This window comes from Corapipo altera, unplaced genomic scaffold, assembly GCF_003945725.1.
Source record: "Corapipo altera isolate COAL_440 unplaced genomic scaffold, ASM394572v1 255, whole genome shotgun sequence".
NCBI classification, from domain to species: Eukaryota; Metazoa; Chordata; class Aves; order Passeriformes; family Pipridae; genus Corapipo; species Corapipo altera.
The window spans coordinates 2,040,861-2,066,163 of NW_020884929.1; the positions used below are offsets into that span (position 1 = coordinate 2,040,861).

Sequence of the window (25,303 nt, forward strand, 5' to 3'; positions counted from 1 at the left end):
CTCTGGAAGCAGAAAGGCTTGAGGCAGCATAGCTTGAGATTTGTTTGACCTTTCAGCTCTGCTTTCCTTTGAGCCCAGGATTACCTCTGCTGTATGCAATTTGGATTATGTAGGGATTCCAAACATCTGAGAGAGTGAGGGAAATCATAATTTTAGGGTCAGGTTTTCAAAGGAGCCTGGCCCCAGTGACTGAGACAAGGAATGAGAATTTTGGGGACCTCTCGTGTCTTGGCTGGTGGTTTTCTCAGGAAGTTTGATAAAATGTTATCTGGGTAGATGCTAAAGCTGCTTGCATGGAAATCTGAGGGGCTTGAATAGCAGCTGAAAGTCTGAAAATTCCAGCTGCTAAGAACAGGTCTTACCCTGTGTTGCATGTTGAAGGCCTGCTGACATCAGGAAATATATGAGAAAAAAATCAGTGTGGAAAAGGAAAGAGTTAATGATCAAAAAAACCTCAAGAAATGAGTTATGGTTATCTGCCTTGACTGTCCAACAGGCCCAAAAAGGGTTTGCAGGACTGACCTTCGAGAGAAAAGCTGGCCCAACATGTCTGGAAAGAAAAGATTCCTGAAGGAGCTGCCTCTGCCAGCAGAGCTGCTGCAGAGATGTTTCCTCTTAGATAAACCATACCAAGGAAATCCATTTAAATAGAACCCCTTCTAGCCATACTGTAGAATGGTTAGCAGTTTGAATATTCAACCCATTTGTAAACTATAATTAATAGAGCTAATCCGTGTTTTATATAAACATGCTGCGTCGATTAGTATGTTTGTATTTATTAAATAGTGGAAATAACTGTTGTGCTTCTTGTTGAAGACTTGGGGTCATTTCTGTTTTGCTCACAACTCCTTGTGTCCTCAGTAACATCTCCCATAGGATTTAAAATCTGATTCAAATCCCTAATGGTATGGAAAATATTCCCAAACCTGCGCTGTGCTGTTCTGCATTCAGCTGCTTCAGAATATCCCAGAGACCAGATGCACATCAGGAACAAACTTAAAGCCGATGATACTAATTCAGTAGGTGTATAATATCTTCCAGCGTGTGGAAGGAAATTCAGGACAGCTGATTTATTCCGCAGAAAATACTGAATTTGGTTAGTGCCCTTCAGTAATTGGTTGTCTTACTGATGGTGGGATTTGTTTGATATCATCCGAAGGCAGATCCCGTTTGTACAATGTAACCCTGGGTTACTGTGATTCCCACCCTCCCCCCGGGCAGGGGGAATTCGGGTTTGATCTTGAGTAACTGAGACAGACGTACCAAAGAACAGTAAATCCAACATAATACTTCCTTACCCCAAAATACACATTCCGAGACACTGGAAGAACAGAGCTTTTCTTTTTTTTTTTTTTTTTTTTTTCCTGAATTATTTACTCAGGAAAACAGATGAAATATAATACAGTTCAGGAAGCTCATGAGTGATTAAATGAGTGTACTATGCATACATCTTAATATGCAACATACATTTAGTTCCAACTGTATTAGTGCATGGAGTCAGAGGAGAGGAGATTTCTGAAGGCAAAGCAGGAGTTGCTCCAGCAGCCTAGGAATCAAGAGGAAGATGGTCTAAAAAGTAACTTAGCTTGGGTTTTAGTTCTACTTTGCATACAAGGCATCTGTGTAACTGTTGGGGTGCATTTATTGAATTCCCTGTCTTCAGCTGTCATTATCAGGTTCCTTTTCTTCCAGAGGCCTGTATGAGAGAACGTGCCTCTGCCCAGGGCCAATTATGAGGGCAAAGAAAGGCCTTTTTGTTTGGGTTTGCCTTTGATGTGTGTGGAGGGGAAGCACGAAACCTCACTGCTGGTTCATCTGACCCCTCTGCGGTGAGTTCCAATTGCATTTAGTCTCCAAATGACTATAAAAAGGGAAGGCTTTTCAAAGCTGTAATTCCAAATTATTCCCAGCACAACCCCCAAGCAGCTGCACTTTGTGCTGGGAAATGCCCTGAAGGCTGAAGGGGGGAGCCTTCTTTCCAGGCCACGGAGATGTTTTACAGCTGCGAGTGAAAGTAACTTCCTTGGAGATCCCATCCACAGGCAGGCTGGCCAAGCAGTTCTGTGGTTGTGAGGCACGACCTGGGGCTGTTCTCCCCAGTGCTGGGGGAAGAATGTGATGATTGGGGGTCTGCACATCCTCACCTCCTGAGGCCCCGCTTTCAACACTTTCCCCTCTCTTTGCACACACTCCCTGCATTTCGGAGCCCTCCTAACTTGTCTGGACAGGTTTGGCTAAGCCAAAGGGAGCTGCCTGTGTCTGGCAAGCAGCTCCTGCCTGGCTGTGAGGTGCTGAACGCTCTTATTAATTGCGTGAGGAAGCAGAGGAGTCCTGGGCTGGAAACGGTGCTGACACTGGGGCCATGTTTTGGTAATTCCAGTAGCATTTGTTTTATGTACCCAAAACTTTCTCCAGCAGCTCTGAAAGCCCTAACTCCGAGGCCTGCCTTACAATTATCTGACAGCTAATTTAATCAAAACTCCGCAATTAACAAGCTCATGTTCTTCAGGGCCTCCTCTGAAGGCTTTGCAATTACTGACGGGCAGAACTCTGCAGACGCTGCACTGATCCACTAAGCTCGGCTCTAATGTTGTTTTAAACTAATTACCCTCACTCTCTGCCTTGTTTCTGCTTTGCTGTTCCTAAACTATGCAAATTCAGGAAGCTGCCTCTTGCACATGATTATAAATTGCTGGTTGGGGTAAGGTATCTAACAGGCAGCTAAAATAGAATAAAATATTTAATGCATTTTCACATTGTGCGCGTTCTGTTTGCGTGTTATTCACCAGGGACTCTGCATTTGGTTCACAACAATAAACATGAAGGGGAAAAGTTCTTTTCTCAGTAATGAGCAGATACAGCAGAAGGGTTTTGACCTACAGTTCTTCCCTTGAGGAGCTTTGCCTGAAAAAGGTATGAAGAAAAACTCAATAACATATTAAGATTTGACCTGTTGCTGATTGTGTGAGAAATGCACAGGAGAAGGTCATGGCAGAGATTTAATAGGAGGGAGAAGGGAAGTAAGGTGCAAAATGTATCTTTAAAAATTAAAATTTTCCAATTTGTTATTAAGAAGAACAGCAGGTTTTATTAGTGGCTTATAAACATTGAAACCTGGAAGTGACAATTAACAGCAGCCCACGGCTTGTTAAGTCCATGATGGAAGGTTATAACTCATATGCCATCTGGATGTGGAAATTTTGTTGAAAGCAGCTTTTATAATGAGCTCATCATGCAGTGCAGAATATTCTCCTGCAGGAACACGTCTCAAAGAACAGCAAGAGAAATGGGGGGGCACAACAGTTTTCAGAGACAGAATGACTAAATTCTGTGGGGGAAGGAGATGACTTTATTTTCACCTTTGAATTATCACTGTTACTCTGAATTCAAGAGGTGCAATCAGATCCTGAAGTCTGAGTTTCGTGTTTTTCTTTCTGAGTGGGACTGGTGATCTGGTTAGACTGTGCCACGTGCCACAGAAAAAAAAACCTGCCACAGACTTTCCTATAAAACTTACTCTGAACACCTGGCAGGGAACTGAAAATAGGAGAAGAACATAAACATAAATTATTAAAGATAGCTTGGCCCAATCCATCAGCTAATGGGATGGGGAAACTTGTTATGTTTAGGCTGGCAAAGTAGAAGACAGGTAATGTGTCACACATATTGCATGACAGAAGGTAAATGCTAGTTAGAAGAGGTTATTCAAGTGATAACATTGACACACCAACAAATTCATGGTGACTTAAAGCCATTTTAGACTGGAAGAGGCTCTTAATTTTTAAAGCCCCAGGAACTGTCTGAAGCGAATCAGTTTTATTTAGCATTTAACACAGAGGAAATGCATATACAAGTGGCAGCAGTAATTAAACTTTCAAGAGTGGTTACAAGTAAAACCGAAATCACAGATGATAAGCTCAGTTTGTTAAACACAGCTCATCACTTAAAGAAATATTAAGATGCATGTCAGGGACCCAGAGTAATTTGATGTAGATGTTAGTTGTTTGAGCAGTTCCATAATTAAAACCAGACTTTTCTGATAGCCATGGCTGTCTCCACACTCCTTTGAAGTGTTTGACCTTGAGTAATATCTGCTGCACTAAATGGCCACGACCACAGTCACACACAGCATGTTTTGGAGTTGTGGCAAGAGGAGCTCACCGAGGGCACACACAGCCCACAGCCTGATCCAGGGGCAGCGACTGCCCTGAGCCCAGGCAACCAGTTTGATTTTTGTATATGCTGAACATACTCTCTGCTTGCATTTACATTCAGAGACGCTTCTGACAAAGTAAATCATCAGTTTACTGCTCTCACCAGTCATTTTTACAGTGGCACTTCGCAAAGATGTGTTCTCAGCTGAGATTTCACACCATTAGTCATGTTGTTGATTCAGCCACTCATCCCAAAGCCTGGGCTATGTCTCCTATCAGCTTCTACCTGGAATATCCTTTTCTTTGAATTATTGCTGGTAGCACTGTGTTGAAATAAGCCTATGCATATAGAATGTGTTTTATACTAACATACTTATTTGCTTATTTCGCTAAAGACCTTCAAGAATAATGTTTAATTTAAGAAAATACTGTGTTAAAGTGGTACTTGCCACTGAAAACACTGGGACTTTCCCAACAGACCATTCAGCTGTATGAGATTAAGGTACTATGGGATCCTTCCTTTAGCACAGGAAAGATGTAAAAGAAGCCTTAAGCAGTTTAAGCCCAGTTCAAAATGAGACTCACTACTACACCACATCCATAGTGTTGTTTATAGAATAAAAAGAACTATTAAAATCAGAACTATGAGGGCCTCAAAGTCAGTGAAACCACTCTTGAAGATTTAATCATTGCATATATTTGGAACACTGACATTATTAGACTTACGAGCATCTATTGTTAGAATTACAACTTCAGTCATACCTAGACTAAAACCTTATAGAAATACTCTTTAAAATCTTAAAACCATGTAGCAAATGGATTTGAAATTGGAAAGGTATAATTCTGTTTGGGATATTTTTTTATTTTTTTTTTAAAAATAAGGTCTCAAAACCAAGTTTTCTTCTTAAATTTGACAAGAAAATGGCAAAGCGTGTTAAAAATACTATTCTGGCTAGTACTTTGTTTCACTTTGTTTTCTATTATGTTCTGTTTTATATGGTACATGATAAAGCACAGTCTGCACAAAGAAACTCAGTTGCAGGGACCTTGGTTTTAAGTGGGAAGCTGAGACTTCCTGAGAAACTGCAAAGAGTGCTCTCTGGTATCTTCTCCCAAATGAAAAAGAACATGTCTCTTCTGACATGTGTTCTTGCTATCTGCTGACCTCAGCATTTGAGAATGTTTCAGAATGGGACAGGACTGAATTAAGAGAACTTGGATGAGTAAATCCTCCTGTGGCTCTTTAGGAAGTCATAATCTGCAGAAGGACTTCAGTTGCAAGGAGTCTCTTCTACTTAGAAGCCAAAAAGGGGAAATTAAAAACCCCTATCACACGCAGCTCACTGTCTAATTTTTCCCCTCATGTGCAGCCAGCTTTCTCTGAGGAAAAAATCTTTAATGATAATTGCTATTTTCCATAGCAGTGCAAGAGTTTTGGGAACAGATGCTGACTGATTCCACTCTGTGCAGTTGGACTGCCAAGTTATGAAATGTTTGATGTACAAGCAGAGTGTGAATAAAGGTTTTATTACTTTGAACAAGACATCTCGGCTCAAAATTCCCTTGCTTACATTTGCGTGGATATTAACGACCTGTTAGTTAAATGTAGATATAAAAATGTCAGATGGACTCAAATGGATCAAATAATATCCCTTCTCAGCTTTGCCCTTTAAATGTTTTATGGTTCCTATCCCTGGGCTTCCCTCCTCTTCTCCTCTTGTGTTCAACTGGTTGTTACATGGTCACCTTTTTAAATACAAATAAACCCACAAATCAGCAGCTGCTTTTATTGTCATTTACATCAGCAGAGTTGTTGTCTCTGCTTTCATAGATGAAGGAATAGTTTCTAAATGGGATGTGTGCGGAACTCCTTATGTTCCTCTTTATATTTAAGATGATATCTCTGAAAAATATCAAATTTTCAGATATGCTAGGAGAAATTTGAATTAATCTTCTTTAGGTCTGTCTCAAGTCTTAAAATACTGCTGTTGTTAGTCAGTAGTATTTTGCCCGTCTTTCATTTTTGTAATGAAAGATTTATCACTTAATCTGACAATGGTTAAAAAAATGAGTGATATGACCAGTTTTTAAATTTTCTTACGTTCTTTTTCTCTTCTCTCGGTGTGGTTTTGTAAGTGAGGACAAGCAGGAAAGGTGAGTATGAAGAACTGTGCATTTCAGGAATGGAACTGATGTGTTTAAATACATTGAAAGAGAAGATGAATTTCAGCGTTTAGTATTACGCCACTGTACAGTTTCCAACAAGATCTGTCTACTAATCATGGTATTAAGTAGCTGTGTAGCATTTCAGAAATGATAACTAATGCTTGCAATGGAGCAGTGAACTCCCAGCTTGCTGCCTCTCTGGTGCTGCAGTACAAGTGTGATCTGGCCGAGGCCCAAGGCAGTGCTGCTGAGCAAGTGAAGTTACAACAGCACTGGCTTTCGTTCTTCTTGTCACTGCAGCTTCCAAAGGCTGTGAAGTTCTTCTGTGCTGCTGATCCTTCTCCTAATATTGTTGTGTGATACTGTAATTGTGCAGGAGTTGTGTCAGCACCCTCCAAGCCAACATCTGGAAACTGTTAATTCTTCACAGAGCACAGGATGGCACAGACACAGCTGGTGCATCTTGCAGCGGTATCTTAAATTCTTGTGAGAGGATTTGTGCAAGACCATTTGTGTCTGGTTAGTTCACATTTTCCATAGAAATTAGGAAAGCTCACTTGAAAAGTCAAGGTGAACTGTAGCTTTTCATTACTGCTTTTTTTCTGGACTCTTTCTTTGTTTTAATAATACCAATATTGGCAATGCTCATCAAGCTCCTTTGATTCTCATGGGTCCACGAAGAGCTGGGACTGTTCAGCATGGAGGAAAGTGCAGAAGACAAAAGTAGAATCGATCCTGCCTTTTAATTTTTTTTTTTTTTCCTCAGAATGCCTGCAGCTATGATTTTCCACTCAGTAAAGATTTCTGACCTAAAGGAACGAAGAGTAGGCAGATGCTCATAGAACAAGAGATAGGGATCTAGGAAGATTTTAAGACCTGAAGCTCAAGGCAAACTAAAATCCATCACAAACAGACTAACAATTAGCTGCTTAGCTGTGTTCTGATGAGATTTCCGAGGGCTCAGAGAATTCTTGGTGGTTCAGAAAGAGAAGTTAACCTTCTCCTAACATGCCTCATGTTCTCTCAGCTGTGCAGAGGCAATGGAAAACCTTTGTCAAAACAGATGGCAGGGTTAGCCCCCCACCACTGAATAAAAATGGGAACTTCAAGGTCCAGTTAATGGCTGGAGAGCCAAGAAACATTTGGAAACTTAGTTTAATATTGAATACACCCCAAAGAATACACTGTTACAATTCCAGGACTTCTTGGCTATGGTCAAACTCTGGATGCTGCAAGAACAGTCATTTCCCAGCTCACGCTTCCAGCCAGAACGAGGAACTGCTGAGGTGCACGAAAAATAAGATGTAGCACTTAACATGGGTTTAGGGCTTTTGAAAAAAGACATGTTCAACAGCTGGGTCAGTCCAGCAGAATATGTTTTTGCCCAGTGCTTCCTGATGATCTACTATGCCGTTCAATTGCTTTTCATATCCTAAAACAAATATTATGTTAAAAGCAATCATGTGCATAAAGTATACCAAGAAACTACATGTAAAAATGTCTGGTTTTTCTATTAAAAACATGTTGGCATGTCACACTGATGAAAGTTTCACAGAACAGTTAGGTAAAATGTGGAAACTATGATCTGTGTAGCTGAAAGGGTTTCAGATGCTGGTGGCATGACTACTAAAAGCTAAACAAAGTCACAGAGACATTGCTTTACGTGCATCCAATGAAACAGATACTGGCTGCCAATTAATGCTGATTAATAATGAAAAATAGTCTTGCTGTGTTCTAAACAATGCACTGTTAAATGAGCAGATCTTACTTGCCTGAGTTTGGAACAAGAACATAAAGAAAGCTCCTACAAAGTGTTTTCAGTAGTGATCAGTGCTTTATATCGACCCTGATCAAGATCCTAGTTATTTAATCATAACTGTAAAGGTCTGCAAGGGTAGTTTTTTCCTATGGAATGGGTCCAATGGAAGGGCAGTGCTCCTCCCTGCAATGCAGTAGGTGCAATCTTACTCTGCTCCATGTCTGTCTCTACCTTTGCACCTTTTGCCAGTACATTAGGAATTAAGCATGGAAGACCAGAAGTGTAGTGCTGTTGGAAACATAACTGACCTCTCAGTCTTGCACACAAGTGCCTGTAACCAGGTTCAGAACACCTCTTCCCAGTCATGTCTTGCTGCACTCCCTTCTGCAGGGAATGAACAGCTTCCACTTAAAATCAAGGGCAAGGGCTGAAAGATAACTATAGTGCCTGATAATTGTCAGACTACCCCTATTTGTTGTCCTCAGCTTAACATAAACGACTTCCTAAGGATTAGTGAAGGCTAACAGACCTACTCTACTTTTTTTTTTCCTTCTAGAATTTCACAAACCGACTGGATGGGTGTGAGGAGCTAAAGCCAGGTTGCTGTTAACTATATCTTAAGGTAAGCTATTAAACACCCAGTGTTATTGCTTGTTTTGGTTGTCTGGGGTTTTGAAGAAGCATTCACATGTACAAGGAAGCTGTGGGAGCTAATCATTAGTTTCTAAGGATCTTGAGGATCTTCTTGACAGATCCCAGATTGCTGTGGCAGCTCTCTCAGGGCAGTTGCTGTTACTTGGGAGCAACACATTTCAGTGCCTCTTTTCTTGACAGTACTTGGGATTAATTTAGTCTGCTGTTACCTGAATATCTCTATAGACAAGAATCTATCTTGAAGGAAATGGCTGCAGAGATCCAAACTGAATGATGAAGAATTATGGTTGCCACATTTGTTTACAGAGATAGGGTGTTTTTATAGCTGAGATTTTCACTCAGTGTTAGTTTTGTTAGTTTGACACTAGCAAAAGTCAGTCCTTAACTGAAGTATTTGGAAACAGTATAAGGGAATAAAAACAGATGTACAAAACTAGAAAACAACTCTTTTAAACATATCCATCATTTAAACCAGGAAACATCTCTAAGTGAATTGCATTTTCTGAAGTCTGACTAAGGATAAAGGTATCTCTTGTTGTTTTTGTGAATGTGTTTGGTACTGTACTAACAAAAGAAATGCTCTTTTCCCTTAATACCTCTGCAAACATACATTCTGCCACTTTAATCTTACAGTGACAGTAGTGCAACATTTTATTTCCTGATTTGTTGTGGCTATTCAACCTATGAGCTTGGATCATTTTGTTAAAACACAATTAAAATTTAGCAACTTGCCTAGTTTACCCTCCTAGTCAAATTTGTCCTCATTTGGCAGGGCTCCTTTCTAATTTTGACTTATTAAATTCTGTGAGAAAGATCAAAGGTGGCCTCCTGTTTCTCATTACACAGGATCAACGGATCAGATAATTCGAGGTCTGATAAAATGGCCCAGGGAATTCAGCTGTGTGCAGTATTACTGTTATCAGGCCATTTTAAAGTAAGAGTTAAATTCCCAATTCTTTCGTAAGCAGCATCAATAAGCTATGCTTAGCAAGTACCTCTTTCCTGTAGAACAGGGTTTTATTTTTGTTTGGAGTTTTAAAATGTTCCATGTCATTTTAGGTTGGTAAGTGGTGTGATTTACTGACTGTGCTCGACGGATTGTATTGGCATCCCGGGACGACTGCACTGGAGTGTTCCTCCCTAAAATACAGCCAGTTCTGAGAAAACAGCACTATTCTTGTGAAAACAGCGTTTATATATTTCTCTTCCATGTTTATCCTCAGCATCATCTTACTGGGAACTTGTTTAACCTGCCAAAAACCCTTCTGCACTCTGACTGCAAACCGTTCTGCAGCCCAGACTTGTCATGCAAACACCGCATGACTTCAGGCAGGTAGAGAACTTCAGTCCTCTGAGCACGTCATCCCCCCCCCTTATGACTGCTGCACACTCAAAGCACTGCTCCCTCACTGGCCCTGTCATCTGTCAGGCTGCACAACTTTGATCTAAGCAGTTTGCTTCCAGTCTTACCTCGGCGTTCACAACCTCATCTCGCTGAGAAGTCTTACCCAGGCGCCTTATCCTGAAAACTCGGGGCTTTCTATTTGTTTGATTAACTCCCATGGCTTGCAAGCGATCCAGCTCTTGCTCAGTCGGTGCTCAGAAGGCTGGTGCATGCCTCTGCACTGCTTGGGTTTTCCTTAATCAACATATGGACTATAATATATTGTTTGTTTGGAATCTGATGTCATGGGAAAAAGTGTTGCTTCGGTCAGTATGGAAACTTGCCCAGATATGTTCAAGTTGTTTCTTCCTTGACTGTAGTGTCTGCTTGAAGCTTTTCACTTGCCTTCTGATGGTTATTCCTGCTCATCCACAGGCTGTTTCCAGTCCAAATATAGTGCTACTTGATTGAAAAAGTCCAAGAAGCAGTTCTCTTTTTGGCACATGTTTAACAATCCCGACTAAATCCCTTCTGAAATTCCATGGTCCGGTTTGTCACAGAAGGTCACAGGCTTGCTAAGGCTGTCCCTCTGGACATTTCAGCGACTCCTGCGTCTGCACAGCTACAAAAACTCTGCTGAAATCTGGAATGTTTTTCAAACCCTTTTTTCCCCTCCCTCTGAGGTCGCTGTGAGGAAGCAGTGACCGAGGGTATCCTTGTGAAACTCCTGTTGACCCACAATCTGGAATGCGCAGCCGGTTCAGGGCTGTGCCCTGCATTGAGGTCTTGTGTTTGGGGGTTGTTTTTTGTACTGAAGAAGCCTTTCAGTTGATATTTGAGAATGACTTTAAAAGCACAGCTAATAAAGTGATTTTGTTTGCTTGGCTACTTAACTAAAGACTATCAGTCAGGGCAAACTAATGTAACTCCACTGATATTAATAGAGCTCACATACAATAATTGGAGAACAAGCCCTTAAATTCTAGGGAAATTATTACACAGGCTGAGTTTAAAAAGCTCTAATGGTGTCTAATGACATTATGAGTCTTTAATACCCACTAATTTCTAATTAGCTTTTTCTTTCTTGTCAGCTTTTTCTTTTATACCTTTCTTGTTGATGTCATTGTGGTGCTGTGAGAAAACAAGAACTCTGTTCAAGATAAACCTGCCCTGAGCTGTGCCTTCAGATGTGCAGTCCCCGCTCAGGACAAGAGGCTCAGCAGCCCTCAGGGCTTGCATGCTCCTCTTGGAACACTCAGAAAATCAAAATGGAACCCTCTCTGTCTTTTGAATGCCAACTGGGATTTTGCTGTAACTCTTAACCCAGCTGACCAGGAAGGGGTTTTCCTGGGGACAAAGATACCATTCGAACTTGAGGGTTGTCTCGCTGCCAGATTTCAAGCTCCTCTTACAAATCGTTACGGCTCCTCAGAAAACAGATGAAAAATGTGAATTTTGGCAGAACCATCCTTCACTAAGCTTGTTCCAAAGATGGCTGAACTATTTTCTATAAAACTTTAAAAATAAATAAATTAAACCCAAACAAACCTGTACAGAGTAAGATACCCCAGCTTTTCTCAGGCAATACTCACCAGAGAGGGGATGTGTCATTTCACTAAAGAATTAAAACCATGCTTATTTATTATTGAAATAAAGCATTCTGTAGTATATAAAGCACTTCGGATTTGAACTCTGTAGGGAACTAGGTCATAAAACAAACACAGAGACCTTGTGGAAGTCAGTCTGTTCTGGACACCCTTAAGTTGCAATGAAGAAGACTGCAAAATGTCATTAATCTACAAATGGACTCTAAATAAACAACTACTTGAACACAATCTTCCTTTTATTTGGGAGCTAGGACAGTGCTTTTTGCTACCTTGCCTAATCTATTGCATTTCCAGGCCATCTATCAACACAGTCTCTGTTTTCCCCTTAGCTGCTCCTATGGATAATATGATGGCAGAGAAACCAGGAGGCAGGAGGAGAATATACGGACTATTGGGACACCTTTGTGGCATTCCATGGGTTTAGCTCAGAAATAAGTACCTGGCCCTTGGAAAGAACAGTTGGCAGTGACAAATGTGCACAAAGTCTGATACATTATGTCCTGAGATTTCTTCTTAGTTACTGTTCTCTATGACCAGTGTTTTTAAAACAGTGGAGACGATATCCAGGATATTTTCGCTATTTATAATTCCCATTGTTGCAGCTCTCTGGGGATGATTAGATCGGATGACTTCAGTGATGTGATAGCTATTGATATAAATAACTTTCCAGAAGATTTCCTTATGACTTTAGAACAAATTCACCAGCAACAAAAACATTTCTGAAGGAGCTTAGTTACCTGGCTATTTTCTGAAAACCACACCAGGCACTGATCTGCATAAAGAGGAGATAAAAACCTTTAAAAACTAATATTTGAGTGCCTCAGGTTTTCATTTCAAAAAATCAGTTCTCAAACACCTAGGTCCCATTTTCAGGAGCGTCAGGATCCTCAGCTTCTCAAGCATTTCTGAATATTGTGCTTTCTGAGAAGTTTAGAGAAAAAGGAATAAATGCTCACCTAGATGAAAGCAAAAATAAGCTGTAGGTATTCAGCAGTGATCAGAAACAGTGGAGTTCAATGGTTGCTGGGGAAATCTGGCCAAGGGATAGATAATTACCCAAAACTCTCCACTTATTCAAAGCATAGTTAAAGGTTTGCTGATGGAAAAGGTCTTTTCTGTGAGACTTCCAGTGTTTCCTTGTTTCAGCCAGGAAAGGAATAGTGGAAGAAGTGCCTCTCACTCTATTTTGATGCTTCTGATCCCTGAAGAAAGGCTTCAGGGGCATGATGTGTGTTGAAAGTAAACTAAGAAAATTCTAATTGCTCTTTCATGTGGGTCCATTTGGTTCTGTGTTCTGGCTGCAATTTTAAATCATGTTTTTGTGGACTAATGCTGGGGAATCGTTTCACTCTTCCCCAGGAGGACCAAAGATTTCAGGTCTGAGTAGCCAAAGGTAAACCTGTTTATCGTTCTTTCCCTCTTCTGAGTTCATGCACCCAAATGCTCGATCTTTGCTTACAAGTACAATTTGGATAACCTCCTTAGATTAGCTGTGAAAACTGGAATTCTTAGGCCTGATTATTAATTGGCTGAGAGACCTTGGATGTCATAAGAATCTGCCCTTCCAATTCAATTATTTAATCAGCAGAGACTTCCTTTAGTTAACAACAGAAAATGCTGAAGTTTTTGAGGTGTTCTCCCACTTCACAATTACGTGATTTGACATGGAAAGCTGCTTCCAGCCCATAACAGGTGTGCAGAGGGCATCCTGTAAAGATCTGCTTGATTTATTGGACAGACAGATACCACACAGCAGCAAAGCATTCCGGGTGCTCTTTGAGGTAGCTTTACTTTGGCAGAATGAAGCTGGCTGCAGTTCATTCCAAAGGAATGCTCCCCCTACCTTGGCATGTCGTGTGCCACGTGGGATCACAGGTGTTGCTCAGCCCAGCAGTGCTCCGTGCACCTTGAAACTTCCCTCTCGGAGCGACAAGCCCTGCTTTTCTTGGACAATATTTCAGAAGTGTTTCAGAGCCATCTAAAATTGGAAACCTCAGGAGAATGAGCTAATCCCTTGGTCAAGGAAATAGGAATATATTTGAAATTTAGTAAAACCTCGGAGACTTGCTGAAGTCACCTCATGCTGATCAGTCAGCAAGACTTCAGAGCGGGAACCAGGCGGGCACCAGGCACTCCCTGGTGAAAAGGGAGTGCAGTCCTTGCCTGCCATGGTAAAATTAGTGTTGCTTAAGGTAAATGAACTGCAATGAACCTTTCTGGAAAAAAAAAAAAAGTTATTTTTAACTCACTTGCATAATGAAAATGTACAGGATTGCTTATTATGTCTGCCATGAAATAAGTGTATTTTTGTCCTGATTTAGACCAGTCCAATATACTGGTGGTGACCAGTGACAAATGCCTCTGAAAAGTGTAGGAAATGCAACTGCAGGATCACAGGAAATAATCTACGCACAAGGGAATGTTTCCCTTAATTAGAGGCTGTTTATAATTTGCAATTATAGACTTGCATCTTTTCAAGCCTCTTTTCTTATCTCCACTTTAATCTAGAGGATGTTGCTAGCCTGGATGTAAACACTGGGGGATGCAAACATACCTGGGGGGAAGGGGGAAGCCTCACTTTGTGAGACATTATACCTGCTAAAAGATAATCCTTAGGCAAACTGATTATAATACAGGCAGCTGACAAAAGTAAAAGATGTGCTATGTAATGTTCCAAAAGGAGCAATTTGATCAAATCTGTTCCTGCACCTACTGCAGACTGAAAAGCTGCTAGAGTTCTGGCCTAGTTTCCTAACCAAAAGTTCCTTGATGTTTTTTTTTGGGACCCAGATAAAGAAGAATGTACCTGAAAAAAGAGTATATCAGTATTCATTTTCAGTTCTACTCATTCCCCCAATTAAATGTGCAAGTGCAGTGCTGTTCCCTCCATTCTTCCAGCCTTCAATTGTCTGCAAGTTTTGGATGACTTGGAGCGTGCCTTGTCCATACAAAACACAGAGCCAAGGCTATTTTAAAATGTGGTTGATGCAAAACCAGCATTTCCACCCCTCTGTAGCATGTATTAATGTGGGTGTCCTTACCACAGGAGATGCTTCTTATGGGAATGCACAATAAACAAACGTGTCTCTCCCTTTCCCTTTTATCACCAAAACCTGAGGAAGCTGCCACCTGGCTGAGTGGAGTGTTCCTGCCTCCTTTTCCTGTGCTGCTGCTGCTCCCTGGTGTGAGGGAGAGGTCATGGTAGAAATCCATAATTCATTGGCCACGTAAGGTTTTCTTTTACTCATGTTTGCTCTGTACTGACTGCAATAATGGCAGAGAAAATTAATACTGACTCGCTCTCATCTCTGTCCTTGGAACTGTGAGAATTTTTTAGCCCTCTATATGGAATTTCTTACAGAGTTAAGAGACTTGTTCTCTGAAACCATCTCTGTGGCTAAAAAAAAAAATAATCCTACTCTTTGACGATTAAATCAAAAGTTAACCCATCTGCTGTCCTGCTTGATTTGAATTTAGTGCTTCCAAAAGATAAAGACTTCTACAATCTGTATGACTCTACGTGGGGTAATTCCCTGTAGCAGGAAGGTGATATATTTCTTCAAATTAAGTTAATTTTCACCACTAAAAGCTAATCAGAAGTAATAATAGTAGAAGAAAGAGCTAAAAACCTGACACTTTTCACTCTAGCTCCAAAAAGGTCTTTCTGACTTTCAGGTCCTGACTTCTGACACATTATCAGATTCAGTAAATTAAGTTGATTATATTGAGTCTGAGCTTCAGGGGAAAGGATTTTTGTTTGCTGGTGTTGATCAGAGATAGCTTTCAAATTAAAGAAAATTAAAAATAATAATAAAAAAAGGAAGAGCAAATAAATTCTTCGTGGTCAACTTCTAGGAAAAAAAACAACAAAGCTTTGCAAATAGCTGCCTTTGCTGATGCATTCGAGGTGCTGCCAGACTTGATCTGCCACTGTTTGAAGGCTGATCGGGTTACAGATGGTGAGCAGGACAAGGCAGGTCTGACTTTCCAGGGATCTGTCCTCTGCACTGCCTTGGGAACATGGCAGGCACTGCACGTCTGGCTGTCTTGGCGTGTCCTCTCCTTGCTTCCAGTAAAGCAGTTTTATTGTGAATTACCAAGCAAATTAATTGATGTTGAAGTGCCTCCTCGTGTCTTTTCTGTGAGCCCTTTGTGTTGTGGGGTGCGGGGTTGATTTTCAGGCGTTTTCGAGGAGACCCTACTAAAGCATTAATGAGATATCACAAACTCTACAACGGCTTCTGGGCTTTGATATTTATATTGGCTCCTGACACACTGCAGATAATGAGGGTTCTCTGCATCAGTTTACATTGTAAAGTGTCAGGTAATTCAGTCGACAGAGAAAGGGAACATATAAAAGCTCTTGGGCTCCTGTGACGGAATAAAATAGAAATTTAGAGGCTCTGTGGAACTGTACCACCCTGGAGGGGCTGTGGGGATGGAGGAAGAAATGAGGGCAGGGGAGAATTTCCACATGCAAACCACATCACCCCTGTGGAGAAATACAGACTTTGGGCACTTCCTCTCCTGTTCTCACTGCAGCCTTCCCTTGCTGGAAGGAGCTGGTGTGTCACTGCATTTTTTGCAAAAGTAAGGGGTCCCTCTTGAGAGGGTAAATCAGAAAGTCAGGATGAAACACAGCAACCCAGGCAGCTGAAACGTTTTAGAAGCAGCTGAAAATGAAATTAAAAACCCTTCAAACTTGTTGTTCTCCTCAAACAGCTTGTGTTGAATCTGTTCCTTACAAACACAATAGGAATTAAACTTTCCTTGTGTTACTGTAGGACAAACACTGCTCTGTGGAGGTGGATAGCTTACACTGGGGAACGCTCCACGTGTGCATATTTGAAATATTGTTCTTTAGACTCCCCTGCAAATAATAAACTGCTTTTGCACTGTATTCCTAACTACAGTTTAACACCTTTTCAAACTCATTTGTGAATGAATTTTGTACTTTCTTGGACATTTTTTCCCTCCTTTCCTTTTAAGAGTATATGAGTTTATAATATCTGAACTATGGAGCTTACAAAAGCTCTCCAAATAATTAGAAAAGGTCTGAAAAAGAAATGAATGCAACAAAGTCAGTTATCCAGCACTCCAATGTGTGCAAATGCCTTGAGCTCTAGTGAGGTAAATGGATCATCTGCAGCTCTTTATGCAAAGTTTTAGTGTACCTTTTCATTCCAAGTCTACAAAAAGTGGCCTTGGAACACTATGATACAACTTAAAGTTATCTGCTGCCCTACTTTGATTCCCATGGTGGTATCTTTCAGGAGTTCTCTTGCTTGAAAAAGGAAAAACGGCTTTGATACATGACCAGATGCCTTCAGGCACAGAGGCAGGGAGCTCCTGTCCTTGCATAAATAAGGAATGACAGCAGCAGACAGGAGGAGAAAACTTCAGGATGAGCTGTGGGAAATCTCCAGATGCGTCATCCTTCTTTTCACAAGTGGTTAGTGAATCCATGGGATTGGAATTCAAGGTGGCTCCTTCTTCAGGCTGATTCTAATAGTGAGTAATGATGGTGCTGACATGAACCACATAAAATGCTTTGGTTTAGGTGCTTTAATGAAAGTTCTTGGTTATGAGGCTCTTCTCAAAATGTGGCCCGAAGTCCCTGTATTTCTGAAACAAAATTGAATTAATCGGGTGAATGCAGACACCGTTCATTTTGGTAAGAAAATGCCACTGCATATATGTGAGCAATCTGAATATGTATGGATCCTACAGCATAAATACAATAACAAGTTGGTAGATTTTGGCACAGGGTAGAGACCTGGGACAACCCCTGTGACCTCTCTGGAAATCAGAAAGCAGGTAGAGAGCAGTCCCTGTAAATGCTTTTATGCTCAAGCTCAACCACAGCACTAACTGCCTTTATCTTAACCTTCCAAGTATATAAATATGAGAGAAAACAACTAGAGTTCCACTCCTGATAAATTAGCACTGTGACTTTGGTCGTCCCCTGAAGCGTCAGCTTCATGTGAGAGCAGCTAAGGCTTTGTGTCCTGGGTTGTCATTTGTGCAGCTGCCAGATGCTCACAAATCTGCTGGCTGTGAAATTTGACCATAAAAGCATTGTGGGAGTCTGACAACAAGTCTTGGTTGGTTTGTTGACCTTGGTCCTAACAAACATAATCTTGACTGGTTTCATACCTGGCTATTTTGAAGACACTGAGCTAAAAGCGAGGACGCCCAAAAGTAATTATTGCAGTGGCCAAGCCATCCTGAAATGCCGTGTAAAAACCTGAAGGACAAAGTCAAGTTTCCAAATGCAAGCAGAGCGTGCAAGGATTAACTATTATTTTTGTTAGGAAACCATTGTAAACTGATATTCACTTTTGTAGGTGCCCTTTTAATAATTTCACTGCACCAGTAACCTAATGCTTGGAAGAAAATACTATCTCAGCAGTACCTCCATAATTAAGATTTCACCTCCCAGTGTCAGGCTGCCTGCAGGGAGTGTGCTGTCATGAGTCTGGACACGTTCTTGTGAGACCTGATATTGTTGTTTCAATGCAATAGGCAACTTCACGTTCAGCTGGAGCGGGGAAAATGATAATATTATGGCCTGACAATGTTATTCTTTTAATGGATGGTTTGTACCTCTAACAAGGAAAGTTTTATGAGATTTGTATTGGCTTGGTTTACAGAAAGTGTACCCATTTAGTGGTTCACCTTGACATAAATTTTCTGCTTTATATTACTGCTCGGTGCATAGGAACAGAATTGCTTTAAATTTTTTTCTTTATTTTTCTTGCTTTTGTCTTTAAAATGCTCCAAAGAATCTCTGTGTACAGTGTGGTTTCAAACAGAAAAATATATTAATTTGGAGCAGGCATTTTGTTTTGATAAGTATCCCTTTCAGGACTCTTGTGTCTTTATTGGTATGAATGGCACGGCTTCAAAGGATAGAGATAAATACTTCATTCTTAGCATTGAAAACAACCTCCTGTCAGCAGAAAAGCTGCTTTTTGAACTGGTTGGAGCCTAGATCTGAGAAGTTATTAATTTCTGACATCTCTTAGGCTCTCTCTTTTCTTTTTAACTTCCTTTGCAGCCAAAATAAATGGCGCAGTCTTGTCCTGAGTGGGAGGCTCGGGGCAGTGGGGGCAGGTCTGTGCCAGGTCCCAGCCTCGTGCAGAGCCACACTCGGGCACCCAAAGCAGCACCTGCCTTTCCGTGAGGTCAGTACCTTCTCTTTGTGGTTCCTTGTAAACCCTTGAAATCTGCTATGGGAGCCTGACATCTAATTTAGGAGCTTAGGAACTTAGGTCTGAAAGTTTTGACTTAACCTCTTCCGATAGTGGGAGCGCACACAAACGTTGAAAGAGCAGTCTTTTGTTCTGAACAATCTTTTTCTGCAAGTAAGATTCAGGTAGAAGATGCCATCTATTTTATTAAAATGCTTTTTAGTTGTTGTTTCTTAAAACCTTTCCATTTTATCAGGCTTGGGCTGGGATGCAAAAATCAATCTATGCTCTGTCTGCCTTTCACACCCTCCCCAGAGAAGGAACATTTGGTGTGGGGCAGACAAGGGGTTTAAGCTTGTGGCAGTCGTGGGGTCCCAGCAGGTGACAGTGGAACTTCCCAGGTGAAGCAATAGGAATGGTGGGTGTGTAGAGGTAGCATTAAAAAGTCCTTGTGTGGTGTAAATTGGCCATTGAGGGGAGGGGAATTAAAAAGCACGGGCATTTTGTTTGGCTGCTGGTTTCCTCTCTCCTTTCCACTGGCTCCATGCCCCTACCTGAGGGCAAGGAGGAACTGCCCAGCACTGCGTGAACTCAGCTTGGCTGGGAAGCATCAACAAGGGCTGTGTGGATCAGTGTTTGAAAACAGGTTACAAAAATAATATTTACATATTGGGAAAGGTTTTAGAGATTTTCTTTCTGTCCAGCTCAAATTTCAGCTCTTTGAGCAGGATCCACAAAAGACTGTTCTTGAAATCAAGCTCCTACACCAGATTTGACATCAAGAAGACACAATGACAATTTGTCCAAACTAATGGACTTGAAATCTGTTTTTTCTCTGGGAAATGTTTAATACTATTCCTTATGTTCAAATGAGTTGACAGCTCAGAGAAGTGAGTAACACTTTCTCTAATGTTATGTTCTCTGTTTCTGAGGAAATAGCAAAGACAAAATGTTCACTGTGTTTATCCTTAGAATCCCTGCTGGACTCCAAGGACTTCTACAGATGAGGGGATAGGAAAAACAGCCATGGAAATTTAGAGTTCAGGTTCCTCAAGAAGAAAAAGCAGGAGACTTCAGCTCACTACTTTGCAAATTCTCAATCCTTAACAGTAATCTTTTTTAATATTTCAAAATCACTTTCCTCATAATGTAGTAGCCCATTTGGAGACCTTACAAATCTGAAATGTAATAATTTTTTTATTTTACTTTATTTTACTTGAACTAAAACACTGACTAAAATAAGCAGTCTCATACTGCTGGTTTTAACAGTGAATGCCTAAACAGACCCCTTGAAAAACGTTTTAGAAAGCCAAATTTCTTCCATAGGTGAAACAGAAGTGAAAAAATATTTAGCAAGAAACGTATTTTTGTACCCCCACTGAACTTCCATTTTTCATATTTTTGTTGCTGGTTTGAACCCCAATCCCTTGTATTTCTATCCCATGTGGAATGTTTTCAGGAGGTCAGAAGACAACAGGCTGAAGGCTCACCCCAAAACCTCAAAGGCTGCATTTCCTGCAAGTTGGTTCTTTCTCTCCTAGCCCGGCTTTTCTTCGAATCTCAAATAATTTTCAGTTTCATTGCCAAGAATTAAATTAACCCTTGTGAAATGGAGCTTGAAACATGTATTGATTTCAGGTTTCATTTCTTCCTTGAAGAAAGAAAAGAGGTGCTTGTGAAATATCCTTGAATTATTCATCAACCAAATTATTTTTCAATGAACAATTTAATAAATGGCATTTTTCTTTGCATTTTTCTTTATTAAGGTATTTTATTTGTAAGTATATACACAGTAGAGACGAAAAGAATTTTTAGTGACTTCCTGGGTATTTTGTCTGTAACATATCTGAGTACTAACCTCAAGAAAAGGTCAGTTAAAAAAATCATGACCTTACACAACAAAATATTTAATTGGAAGGATGTAGGACAGAGTCCTTGGTCATATCCAAGCTGAGAGAGTAATAAAAAATGTCTTCGGCTAGAAAACAGATGTTTCAACACAATTCTGTTTCACAGAGATGTTTGGAAGGTTTGTTTTAATTCCTGGTGGAAACAAAAGCAGATTTTGAAACCTTGAGTGCAATCACAAGATGGATTTGCTCCTCGGCCAGCTCTGCTCTTCAGCCTGACTCCAGGCGTTCCTGCTGCCCCCAGATCAGCTTTCCCTGCCCATCCTGTGGCACTGGTTTATACTGGGAAGCAGTGCTTTCCAGTAGGAAAGCAGGAGCTTTCCTTGTGCTTCCACTAGAAATTGAGGAGCAACTCTCCTTAACACCTTTAACTCTTGAGTTTTTCAGCCTGTGAAAGAGGGGTGGTAAGGAAAAGGAAAGCGCAGGAGAGGTATCCAACAAAGAAATGGAAAGATAAGTGGAAAACAGGGGAACCAAAGACAGATAAATTGGGAGTACCAGTGCAAATTAGTCGTTCCAATGTCTGTAGAAGGGTAAGACTATCATCCACAATGGAAATAACCTGTGAAACACAGTCCCCAGGTACAAATTGCTGTGTGTCACCTCCCAGCTGAGACCCTGTCCCAACCCTTTTTCCCTTCTCTTATTTATTCTCTCTTAATTCATCCATCCACTCTATTCTCCTTTTTTCCCTTTTTCTTCCACGTCTCCCACTCTTTCTCCTCCTGTGTTTTCCATGTCCTTTCTTCCCTTCTCCTTTTATTATTTTGTCCCTACATTCTTCCCTCCAGCCACGACGGCTTTTAGTTGCGATGAGAAATGACATATTGTGAAGGTGCTCTATTTTCCAACCTCTTCCCCTACTGACTCCGAGTTGGGAGCAAAATGTTCCTGGTGTGCTGCCAGCTGAACCTCTTGCAGTGCTCCAAAGCTGGCTCTCTCCCATGTGTGTACTCCAGGGATGCACTCCCACAGCATGGGCTCTTTGTCGGCTGTTTCCTACGTGGCTGGGCCTTCTCTTCCTTTCCGGCACAGGACCGAGCAATTATAAATCAAACTATTTACAAAAACTGCCCTCAAAGACCAGAGGGAGCAAATCTGTTTATCCAAACCTTCATCTTTCTGGAGAAAATGGCAAAAAAACTTTGTTACATCAGGACCTATGGGTTATTGGCTTATATTTACCGTGGAAGTTAGACCTGTCTGAGACAGCAGCATGATTCTGTATTCACTCTTTTGGAGGAGATTTCACTTTATTTGCATCTCCTTTCAACTTGAGGATTATATGGGGTTCTAACTGTTAACCAGGCAAAGCCAGACTCTCTTCCTTACCATATTTTAAGAAAAGATTTTATTCCACTGTATTCTGGCCTCTTTGCTTAGCAGTTGTTCACATCTTTTAGGCTCATAGGCTTGTTACTTGACATTTGTTTGCAAAGAATAACAGATGCCATCTATTACTACAACTATCATAAAAATTACTTAAGCCATTTAGTGTTTTTCTCCAATTAATGCATTTGAAAAGTGTATTTTTTTCTCTCTTAAGTGCATTCCGAAATTGTGGAACTACTCCTACTTTCAGCATTAGTCTACAAACAGAAAAAAAAAAAAGCATGTTACTTGAGGGAGGAAGAAGTATGATAGGAACAGCAAACAGAACACGATGCAAACTCTTTGCTCATATGAATGATAATTTGGCCCAGTTTCTACTTTTAAAATTAGATTCCCTTTAATATAAAGAGGCAGTAAGATAAAACATTACGTGGTGTTTGCCGGCGCAGGGGAAGGCACGAAGCTGGAGGAGAGGTGTTATATAACATGTCCTATAAACACTCCTGTATTTATAGTGCTTTATTAGGATGTCTTCCTCCTTTTGCTGAGATTGCAGGCCTGGAGATCTATTCCTTATATAGAAGGGAAGCAGTGCTTTACCTCTGCTGCACTGTCAGGGCTTAGGCTCCCTCGGAGGGTCCTGCTCTTGCTATGAGCTCAGAGAAGAGAGTTCAGTGTCCAGAAGAGTCGAGTCCCACACCTTTACTGCACTTCCTGTCACAAAAGCATCTTTGTCTTTGGTGTTCAGACACTTTAGGAAGAATTTAACCATTTGTCTTGGAGTAAAAGGACATGCTAACAGTAAACACCTTATCTCTGTTTTTTTATTGGGTTTATTTCTTAAGGTGTGTTGTTTCCAGATGCATGATAAGATGAAAGAAAATGCAAGCTGGTGAGAAGGAGCATTAATCTTCCCTTCCAGGCCAGGCTGTGAACAGCCCTGGTGTGTCTGGGCAGGACATTCCTCTCCCAGGACTCCACTCATGTGCTCGGGGTGCAGTGACACAGCAGGCGCTCACGTCACACACCAGGTCTGCGGTAAGGCAGCAACACTGCTCTAACAGGGCCATCCTTCCAGCTCCCACAGGACCCTAAAAGCTGAGCTGGCAGGGGTTCCTGGCAGTGCTGCCCACAGATAAACAGCTCATCACTCCCTGCCACAGCATCAGAGCAAGACTCATGCCATTGTCAATGTGCCAGGGAGAAAACCTGGGCTGCACACAGTGGTGGCTGAGGCAGAGGAACAACTCCTGATCTGTCCCCAGCCACTCAGCTGGATTTGCAGAAATGTTTTGGATAGATGAAGCAAAATCCTCTAGGACTCATTGAGTGATGCTTATGTCTTCATATAGTTACTCTTTCATTTGGGATTTATTCCTTTGGCTTCCAGAGCTGTGGGCACCTGTGAGCTTTACTGCCTTGTGCTGTACTAGAAATCTCTGCATCCTCTGTGCTGCCCATGGCCAGATCCACACTGTGAGCATGTGGTTCTCCCTGTTAATCCTTTCAATTACCCCTTTCCAAGCTCCTGGGTGCCTGTTTGGGCTCTGCCTTCTCACAGCCCTGTGTCAGCTCTAGCACAGCTGCTTCCAGTTGCTGGGGAACTCTGCATGAGAAACAGCCTAGTTTTAATTGTCCATTTGCTCTCAGGAAATTTAAACCAGAGGATGCAAATACATAAAGCAAGAGGGTTTTAATTTGTTCACATTTCCAATATGACTGTAATTAATTTGCTCATAAACAGAGGCAACAGTCCACAGGAGTGTGCTCAGATTTGAAATTTGGTTAGTGGGAAGAGATGGAGGAAGGAGCTGGAGCTGAGTCCTGCTCTTATTATCTTTAACTCCAGGCAGACTGGGCATGTTCTGGCCTCCCCCTCTGCTTCAAGTCTTCCACGTGGGACATCTGTCTATCCAACATTTTGTTCTGCATTTTAGTTTCAGTCCTTACAAGTTGTGATTGTTACAAGTCAAGAGTAGTGACCAGAGGAGCTGCCTTTCAGTAAATGTGAGGTGCTGTTAGCAGGACTGAGCTCCACATCTGCAGGGAAGCTGTTGGAACAGAGACAAATGTATATACTATAGTAGCTGTGGGGTTGTTAAGGAGCCATCCACCCCAAACAACAGTAATTCTAGTTAAATTTAGGCACGTACCAAGTTAGCACGTTAAGTAACAGGAGGAGTAGACACATTTAGAAACTACTGAGTTATTCTTAAAGCAGCCTGTGCTTGTATTTGCAACAGCAACAGTTCCAGTGCTTCTGTTTGAGAAGCACAAGGACTGCCCAGGTTACTCCTCTATGAAAAGCACATGAGGTGAAATAGGTCTCTCTGTGGCAGCCCCAAGGGATTTTGGTTATATCATAGTGGGTGAAGGACCATAGGCATTTGTCTGTCAGGCACAATCTTCCAGCATTGCCCATGGGTGACATCCACAGCACCATCCCACCCCACCAAGGGGCACAGCTTGAAGCTGGAGCATTGACCTCAAGTGCCTGATGATAAAACAAAGCCCTGGATAACTAGGGAGGAATTCCCCTTTTGTTCTGTTAGCTCCTTGGGCCAAAGGCCCCGTACAAATATCAATTGCTCAGTATTTTTCTGGGTAGGAGATGTGGGCAAAATCCTCTCAAACCAGAAGTTCTTTTATGGCTATCTTCTGAGCAACTCTAATCACATTACATTTTCTGTCTCTTCAAAGATTGCAGACATCTCTCAGTTCACTTTTAATGTCTGGATGTGTTTGTTATGGGGATGGTAATTTACTGTCAAAGCATAATTATGGGAAATTCCCTACAACCTGTGGCAAAGGGCACAGAACTGGTCACCAAAGCAGGTTTTTCCTCTGTTTCAAGTGATCCCTGAATCACCCAGAGGAGTCGAGACCTTTTCTGGGGAAGCAGAGCTCTTTGCCAGTGCTTATTTTGTTGCAAAGATTTTTGTTGCAGCAACATTTGGGAAGTGAAGATCCATTTCTAGGGCTGCTTCTTCCACACTTGCCTGGTCCCTTTTCGATTTTTAAGCTGTCACATGCAGCTTAGTTTCAACTGGCAGGCAGAACAATAACTCCCAGCTACTTTTCTGAAACCAACTGTGTAGTAGCTCTGAAAATATGGAAGAGTTGTATGAGAGTTGGGGAGATTTA

At 41.4% G+C, this 25,303-nt stretch overlaps 1 long non-coding RNA gene across 2 annotated transcripts in view; it reads left to right on the plus strand.

Annotated features, from left to right (window-relative positions):
- LOC113954550 overlaps window positions 1-10,063 on the plus strand; it is a 113,816-nt gene extending 103,753 nt beyond the window's left edge. Inside the window, exons 6-8 of one of the 2 annotated variants that reach the window (XR_003530262.1) lie at window positions 8,636-8,701; window positions 9,209-9,258; window positions 9,957-10,063. This is a non-coding gene — a long non-coding RNA (uncharacterized LOC113954550). The remainder of the gene's footprint in view (window positions 1-8,635; window positions 8,702-9,208; window positions 9,259-9,956) is intronic. The other variant, XR_003530263.1, reaches the window with a different exon arrangement.
- Window positions 10,064-25,303: the final 15,240 nt, after the last annotated feature.